This window comes from Lynx canadensis, chromosome F1, assembly GCF_007474595.2.
Source record: "Lynx canadensis isolate LIC74 chromosome F1, mLynCan4.pri.v2, whole genome shotgun sequence".
NCBI lineage: Eukaryota > Metazoa > Chordata > Mammalia > Carnivora > Felidae > Lynx > Lynx canadensis.
The window spans coordinates 23937354-23946679 of NC_044319.2; the positions used below are offsets into that span (position 1 = coordinate 23937354).

At 43.9% G+C, this 9326-nt stretch overlaps 1 long non-coding RNA gene across 1 annotated transcript in view; it reads right to left on the reverse strand.

The window, feature by feature from the left end:
• Positions 1-6856, reverse strand: part of LOC115505134 — a 65279-nt gene extending 58423 nt beyond the window's left edge. Inside the window, exons 1-3 of the long non-coding RNA XR_004343109.1 lie at positions 6684-6856; positions 5029-5125; positions 3446-3559 (exon numbers count right to left, since the gene is read on the reverse strand). This is a non-coding gene — a long non-coding RNA (uncharacterized LOC115505134). The remainder of the gene's footprint in view (positions 1-3445; positions 3560-5028; positions 5126-6683) is intronic.
• Between the last annotated feature and the right edge of the window lie 2470 nt (positions 6857-9326).

A 9326-nucleotide genomic window follows, 5' to 3' on the forward strand; every position in this document is an offset into this window, starting at 1 on the left:
TCAGTGATGGTGGTTCTGATCAAAAAGGCTATGATTTTGTCTTCTCCTATGCACCCTTTTTGGGTAAGAGGACAAAATAGTTATTATATTCCATTTTTGTCTTTTTGTTTTGTTTTCTTTTAATAAAACAGAGAAACCTTTTGGGACTTATTCTCCAGTTTTCAAAAACTCTAGACTGAATCATTATTATGTGGTGTTATGTTTGACTCAGGGAATAGAACTTTTTCCCCAGAGGACAGAGTGCTATATTCTATCCCAAATCAAATGAGTTCAGCTACTCTGTTTTGTTCCGTTAACTTTTTGACTAATGTTAAAAGCAAATGCTTAAGAGATACACTGGATCAAATGAGTGGGTGAGCCATGATCAGGCAAGAAAAAGATGTTTGTTGTCTGAATTTCCCTGATAATGTGCTCGAATTGGTTTAGTTGGTCCCTGACCAATTTCTAAACAACATCTAGAAATTCTGAATGAAATATTAAAGAAAGAAATTAAAAGGTTGATACTCAGGGAACCATCTGCCTTAGATGATAGAATTATCACTTTGAGTGAATTACATTCAGAGAGATTTTAGGTCTCTTCTCACAATCACTTCCTGCTAACAAGTCAAGTCATTGCCATACCTTGCATTTTATTCCACATACAGCGTTCCCCAGGAACTTAACAGTCCCTTGGGGGAGATTGCAAAGTGAGAGAGGTGAATGAACTAGCCGTCAGGCTAACGGCCATGGAGGTTCTGAGTGTAGAGCAAACCCCCAACACAGGTGCCATCCTAGAGGATAAAACACATTAAGGCAAGAGCTGGTACTCTCCGTCTTTCTAATGAGGATGACCCTCTTCCTGCCTGCCCCTGCCCCTCCCATGCAACTCCCTAAGGCAGCTGGTACCCAGGGAATTTGCTCACATCCAGACAAATAAAGCATGAGAAAACAAGACCGTGAGCATCAGAGCAGCCATCTGACATGCAGAGAAGTGACCCATGAGGGAATGTAACCCAAGAAAATAACTCAGAAGAAAACAAAAAGATTCCCAGCAGCACTATTTTTAAGGGTGGGGGGGATCTATACAGAACTAAAAACCACACCAGTGTGTGGAAGGGCCCAAAATGTCCCGATGGAAAGCGTGATGGAACACTATACAGCCATTACTCATAACAAGTTTATGGACTACAAACATGTAGAAATGTTTATGTAGAATAGTACAGAGTGGAAAGCCACAACTAACAATGTCAAAATTAATTTATGTGACTGCATCTAAGTGCTGAACACTGCTATAAAAGAAATCTCCCAACCAAGAGATTAGAATCTTTATGAGTTTATCTTATCTCAAGTTAAATGGATCACACAACTATATTACCACATTTCTCTAGTGAGTTCATTTTCCCAGTCTTGTAACTGCTCTGTCCTTTCTCCACTAGGGCTCAAACTTCGCAGCTCTCTGACAACAGAATCCTAGGAGGCATCTGCTACCCTTGCTCTGCCTGCACGAATTTGGCGACACGATCCTTCTTTCCTGGGTTCCAGCCACATGGGCCTCTTGGTCTTTGAATTTACCAAATGCTCTGCTTTCTCAAGGGCTTCCCCCATACTCTTTCTGCTGCCTTGAAGTCCCTTGTCTCAAGTCAGTCAACTCAACTGAGTCTCATATTTAGGTACCTCCACTATTAGCCTCGCTCATGGCCGTATGCACTTTTTCTTCACAGCACCTAGCGCGCTTTGTAATTTTAAATGCATTTGCATAATTATTGGTTTACAGTGTCCCCCTCTCCTAAATAGACTGTAAGCTCCATGAGGAATAGTAATCTGAGCTGTTCATGATCTGATACCTACCTGGTATACACCACAGCACTGGGCCTAGATTCCTTGTCTCATAAAACTGTGCTGAATGAATGAAGAGGTGGATGAATGGATGAATGAAGTGATATGAATATAATGTAATATTCAGGAGGCTTTATTTTTTTCCACAAAAATATACCATGTGGTGTAGACTACTAAATAATACCTTGCTCTCATTTGAGTAGTGCTTTCTATTTTTCAAAGCATTTTCCCATACAATAATAAGTTTTTTGATTCACATAAGCCTATGAGGTAGACATTATTCCAGTTCCACATTTGAGAACATAGAGGTTCTGAGAAATTAAGTAAATGCCCCAAGCTGAACTGTGTGGTACAAAGAGGTCTGGGATCCAGACCTGCTAGATTCAGGCCAAGGGTTTGGACCCTCTGCCTCTATGGCTCTGACTATGTCACTGTGTCTACTGGGAGGTACACTGGGAGCACTGAAGGTGCAGAGGCATTATCTTGATAGGTCCCTGCTGCTCAGGAATGATGGGAGGAGGTGACGGCCCTACGGTCTGGGCAGAGGATCCTGGCTTCACCAGGTGGGGCTGGAGCGGTGAGGCGATGGGCAGCGAGCCTCAGACATGGCTCTCAGCCCCTCTTTCACAACAGCCTGCAGTTGTTCAGTGCCTCGTTGCTCATGTTACTCAGGCAGCGTATCCAACTACTGATTAGTGATAATTGCACCGGTGGCTCCATATGGGTGGCCCCATAATTGCACCGGTGGCTCACTAAGCTCGGACGCCACACAACAGAATGGATTGAGCGTGGGCTAGTTCCTGGGTTGAACACCAAATGACCCGGAGAAGTCAGAGAGAGCCACCACGTATATTTCCACACCGACTGTCACTCTGGCAAAGGCATGACCCTGTTTATCGTACTGTTTGCCTTGTCTGAATATTTACAAAACTATAAGCTCACAGGGCACAGATGTGGTGCCTAATCCTGAAGGCAGAAAATCTTTCCCTGTGCCATATGCTTTTAGCACATACTTCATCATTTCAACGTTCACATCCTGTTAAAGCCCTCACTTCCGTTCAGCCTCTGTCTACAGCAGTTTTCCACAAGGAACTTGATGACAGCTGTGCCTGTCGGGAAAACCAAAGCCTCATTTTTCTGTCTTCAGAAGCATCTGAGGACTGTGATACTTGCCACCACTTAACAAGGTGGGTTGTAAGGGCGGCCGTGTCGAGGCTGGTTATTTCTTCCCTTACAGAGAATTCCAGAATTTCGTAATTCTTGTGCTGCCTCTAGGCAAATGGCAGGTAGTACTTGTTGTTGGCTGCACAGGACCAAGGCTGAGAGTCACCCCAAACAACAACTAAAACAAATTAGGAGTTGAATGCTCATTGCCTCTCTTAATGCTTTTTGTATTATTAAATTACTAAATTTTTTGCATTATGCTTTTGTATTGCTAAAAGAATGACATAGTTATTATTAATAACATAATTACTTGAGAGGACCCTGTAAGATTAAAGCAACTCCACTAATGAAAATAGCTACCATTTTTAACACCTTGTCTCTGTTACATTTTTCATTTCTCGCAATAACCCTTTGCAGTAATCAGGAAAATGCTGAGATGCTAAGATAGATGCTAAGATAGACTTACCCAGTAAGTAGTGGAGTTGGAAGTCAGGAGACTGAGTCTGTTCTCAAATGTGTTATTAAGTAGCTGTGTGGCCTTAGGTAAGTCAGTTTACCTCTCTGGGCTTCTGTTGCCTTCCTAGAGAAAGGAAGAGCGAGTTAGACTTACAGATGGTGCAGGTCCCTTCTTGCTCTGAGTGTTTCATGCTGAATTTTATTGCTCTCTTTCATCAATGATTGATCTAGTTCTTATTTGGAGTCTTTGTTTTTGTTTTTCTTAAGCTGCATAACTTTCTCATCATCCAACTCTCGACTTGTCACGCAGAGATGGTTTCCCTGACCAATCCTGCTGAAATAGCCTGTCCATTCTCCTCCCCTCGTTATTACAAACTCTGAACACTTTAGCATGGTACATACAGTTGTCACAAATTGGCCCCCATTTTCTCCTCCAGAACCCAGAAAATGATCAATAAATCTTTGTTCATTGAACTAATGAATGAATATATCCAATGTGTTACAAGTTCTTTTGATTCTGCCACAGAAAACTCTAGTTTTGTGCTGTTCAGTGTGGCTGTTCACATGTGGCTATTTACATTTAAATTAACTAAAATTAAAAGTTCAGTTCCTGACTCTCACTAGCCACACTTCAAGTATTCAAGAGCCACATGTGGTTAGTGGCTGCTGTTATGGACAGTGCCGAACAGCAATTCCATCACTGTAGAAAGTTCTATTGGACAGTGCTGGTCTAAATACTGGCCCGTCCTCTCTAACCCTACTGTGATAGTTCACCTGGATTCTTATGTCTCAGCCTCTCAGTTGGGCTGATCGTAGTCTCCTTCCTCGCTAGTCCATTCTCCACTCCGCCTGATTCATTGAGTTCATTTAACGAAGTAGCAGATACTTAGGAAGGACCTTCTACATGCCAAGTCTTCACAGGAGACCGAGTTGCTCACAAGTCACACCTAGTCCTGACTCAATGAACTTCCAGCCTAGAGATCCAGTGTGTGTGTCATTCCCATGCTTAAAAACCATTGTTGGGTCCTCTCTACCAAAGCACCTTAGAGCGTTCCCAGAATGCTGGGCTCTGGAGGGCACAACTGAGAGACTCAACTGTATTCTCAGGAGGGGGCTAACCGAAACAACAGTTCCTGTGTGTGTGTGGAGGGTGTGTGTGTATGTGTGTGGTGTGTGTGATGTGTGTGGTGTGTGGGGGGGGTGTGTGTGTGTGTGGTGGGAGGGCCTGGGCCCCGTGGGGTGCACTGGTACTTTCCGGCCCCTGAGGTGGAGGGCCTCCCCCACACCAGGGCTCCTGTTTCAGCTCGCCCTGGTCACCTCTCCTGCATCTTCTGGAGGCGGGCCTCACCCCTACCCTTACTGCTGTCTCCTCTTGTCAGTGAGCCCAGTCACACCCCAGGGCTTTCACACAGACCCTTCCCTCAGTGGGGTTTCCTCCTCGTTCTTTTCACCTGACCAATTCCCATTCGTCCTCCCAGGCCCACTTCTAACGTCCCTTTCTGTGAAGCCTTTCCCAGCCACCCAAGAGGAGTCAGGGGTTCTCCTTCCTGTGCGCCCACAGTGACCTGCTGTTAGGTCTAGTGCAGCACTTACTGTGTTAAACCTACTAGCTGTTTATATACACCTCCCTCCAGCCGAGCCGCAGTCCTCCAGATGAAGAACTTCTTGTTCATCATGGTGGCTCTGCTGCCTGAAATAGAGGAGGCCCCTCGTAAATGACTGGGGATGGATGATTAATGAACGATGCCTGAAAGAGTGAGTGAATACATGTATGAAAATTGTGAAAGTGCCCGGCCTGTCTGCAGTTCCCCAGTGAGACTGCACTGGTTCTAGAACTTCTAAATGGAATAAAAAGACCATAACTGTCTACTTACTCTTATCAAAGAGAAGATGTTAATTTTCTTAACATTCTTATTTTCAACCTACTCTAAATGTCTCTTTGCCCTTTTTTTTCCCATAGGCTAGATTTTTAAAAGAATTTTCTGACCCCTTGTCTCCTCAAGGATCAAATGCTTCCTTTCTAAAGGCATGTGTCCCAGCATGTCCTTTCTTCTTTTTAATTACTATTTTTTAATTTTCTTAATGCTTATTTATTCTTGAGAGAGAGAGACAGAGCAGGGGAGGGGCAAAGAGAGGGGGGAGACACAGAATCTGAAGCAGGCTCCGGGCTCCGAGCTGTCAGCACAGAGCCTGACGTGGGACTCGAACTCAAAAACCATAAGGTCGTGACCTGAGCAGAAGTCGGACGCCCAACCGACTGAGCCACCCAGGAGCCCCCGCATGTTCTTTCTTCCAATTGGAGATCGCGTTGTGCTACTTACGGGCTCCTCCTCACCCGCAGGGTCAGGACTCCTGTCAAAACTGCTGTACACACAATATACAATTTCTTCAATAAACATTGTTACACCACTAGGTGAGTGTTTCAGAAACTAATCAGAAACAGGCCTAACATTTCTTAATTTTTCCAAACCCTTAAAAACATAATCAAGGGGGTGCCTGGGTGGCTCAGTCGGTTAAGTGAATGACTCTTGGTTTGGGCTCAGATCATGATCTCACCGTTCGTGAGCTCAAGCCCTGCATCTGGCTCCACAGCTGGCAGCACGGAGCCTGCTTAGGATTCTCTCTCTCCGCCTCTCCCCTACTCATGCTGTCTCCGTCTCTCTCAAAATGAATAAATAAACTTAAAAAAAAAAAACATTGGGGCACCTGGGTGACTCAGTCGATTAAGCGTCGGACTTTGGCTCAGGTCATGATCTTGAGGTTTGTGAGTTTGAGCTCCACCCCAGGCTCTGTGCTGACCGCTCAGAGCCTGGAGCCTGCTTTAGATTCTGTGTGTCTCTCTCTGCCCCTCCCCTGCTCTCTCTTTCTCTCTTTCTTAAAAATGAATAAACATTAAAAAGCAAGCATACAAACAAACAAAACTCCACAATCAAACCCAAGAGAGTTCCACAGAGGTTCCCTTCCAGGTGCCCTGGGTGTGACCCTTGATTCACCCAACCGCTTTGTTATTTCTTCAGAGGAAGGGAAAAGGCGTCCCCTAAAGCCCCTCAGCAAGCCAGTTCATCAAATGAAATATTGATTAACCCATTCAACTACCTCACAGACTTTCTGAGATTCAAATAGCTTTTCCTGCTATTTCAGGATATTTTAAGTAAGCGGATTAACCTCCCTCACATCTGCTTCTCCAGATGATTCTGCAGACACATCATCCTAAGAAGGGAACTTGTCTTTACCAAAAGTATACAGACCTGGCTTTCTTGCTTTCCCCAGGGGTTTGAGCTCCATGCCTTTTATTATAGATTGGGGAAGAAAAAATTAGGTTGGGATGCATCTCTAATCACCATTCCTCAGCGTTTCTTCTGTTAAACTTGCTACTGTCAATTACACAAGAAAAAAATTTCATCATTAGAAAATCCTAGTTGCTAAATTCTTTTTTAGTAACTTAATCAGCAATACTCAGAGGCTAAGCTGCATCTAGCCCTTGCTGTACCCAAGATTTTGTTACAATTCCTAGACTTGTTAGATTATTTTCTGGTAAGCTCCTGTTCTGATTTTAGAAATGATTCAGTAATGTGCATAGCTGTGACCAAGTCTACATAAAGGTGTCAGATATGCGTGCTTGCATGTGTGCATGTGTGTGTGTGATATCCTCGGGGTTTCAGTAGATATTAAGCCACAACCAGGTAAGGGAGTTTTGTAAAAAATAAAAGCTTGCCAGAGACTCAGGACTTCCCAACTTTTGAGGTCTCTTCTTTTATGACTCCATAGTAACTGTTTGTGTGGCTCATGTGACAGCAAGCGTGAAATGATTAAATATAATCCATCCCTGGGCTGTTGCACTTTAGGTGAGTATTGAATGGCTGTGGTTGTCTTAGTCTGTTGGAATTGCTCTAACAGCATACCATAGACTGGATGGCTTATAAACAACAGAAATGTATTTTTTCACTGTTCCGGAGGCTGGGAGTCTGAGACCAGGGTGCAAGCATGGTCAGGTCCTGCTCTGGGTTGCAGATTTCTCCTCATGGTGGAAAAAGCAGAGACAGGAAGCAAGCTCTCTCATGATTTTCAAGGGTTCCATCCTTTTCAAGGGATCCTATCTCATTCTCATTGCCTCCAAAAGGCCTCATCTCCTAACACCATCACATTGAAGGGTAGGGTTTCAACATATGAATTTGTCTGTGACAGTGGTTGGCTATCCAAGAGCCTTTCCCCTCCTTCTTTACACACAAAGTCCACTTCCAGTAAAGAGACCAGTGACTCTCCCAGTTGCATTACAGGCAGCATAGGCAGTGACCCTATCCTGACCCATAGTATTAAAGGGAAACTTGCTAGAGGTGGGGTATATATTCTGGAAAAGATTTCCCTCCATTTTATTTTTTTTGAAAAGAGAGAACTCTAATGAGATGAGCTTTCTCCCTGTCTTTCTTTGGATTTGTAGTATGAAGACAAAGAATGACAGATAAGTCAATCTGGAATCCTGACAACCTTGTTACTGTATTAATTATGCCTAGAAACAGCTCCCTGTTTAAGCCAGTAGTTAGTTAGATATTCTGTTTACCATATCAGATGATTCGATGGATTGTGGTGTTACAAAGACAGTTGTATGTCTATCTTTGTAACATTGCAGGAAATCCATATTCAGTTGTAGTTTACTCTTCCCTTCACAAGCAAAGAGGTATTTATTCTTTTTTTTCTCATTACATGGAAGGCCAAAGAAAGAATATAAGGAGCAGGGCACCAAGACATAAAGAACATCAAGTGCTGAGTCTGGAAAATCACAGGACCATCAGCAAATAGGCTGGCAACTCAACAAAGTGAATAGCCAGTATTCTGCCATGCATTAGAACAAATCAAGGTCTCCTTCAAGACTTAGAAAGGTTGTGTATAAAAGGAAGATCGGATAAGAGCATAAACAAAGACCAAAGACCCTGAAGATGGTAAGAGTCCAGAAGCAAGAAAGCAATTGCCCAGGGGAGAGAGACCACAGTGGGATGCTAAGTGTAGGCGAAGAAGGGGATCAATGGAATCCAGAAAAAGAGAAACTTGAAGTCTACATCAGACCACTGCCTTCTCTCAACTAAGCTCAGTAATTACTGGGTTTCGGTAATTCTCAACTAAATTTTTACTTTTCTTTTTTTTAACGTTTATTTATTTTTGAGACAGAGACAGAGCATGAACGGGGGAGGGTCAGATAGAGGGAGACGGAATCCGAAACAGGCTCCAGGCTCTGAGCTGTCAGCATAGAGCCTGACGCGGGGCTCGAACTCACAGACCGCGAGATCATGACCTGAGCCGAAGTCGGCCGCTTAACCGACTGAGCCACCCAGGCGCCCCTTACTTTTCTTGTAAAGACCCAAGGTAAAGTGCTCCTCAGCATATTGCTGTAAATAGATACCGGATATGTGTGGGTCTGCTTTGATTGTTGAAATAAAGATTCTGGTGCTCTTTCGTCAGATTTTTCTATCAAGGTGAACACCTTTCTGGGGGTATTGCAATTTAGATGTTTATTAAGCACTTGTGTTAGCTGGTGGTACAATAGCTACCTCCAGAGATGATTAAACAGGCACAGCCAGGGAAGGGAAGATGGCTCCATCTGTCCACTAACGATGCCGGCAGCCCTGAGAGAGCTCCAGGCATAAGGCAATATGTCACATCCCAGTTACGGGTATCCCGTGGTGGTTTTAACAGGAACCAAGGTGCTATACTAGTCAGCTGGCCTCTAAGAATGGGACTCCTTGACCTGAGGCAACTAGAATTAAACCACTTCTCCAGAAAAGAAAAAGTGGATTCTTCGATATGGCCTACCCCCTTTCCTCACATTCATATGCCAGTTTTTTTTTTTTTTAAGAGAACCTCGAGTTCCTAACAGGAAATGGATCCAATGCTTTGTA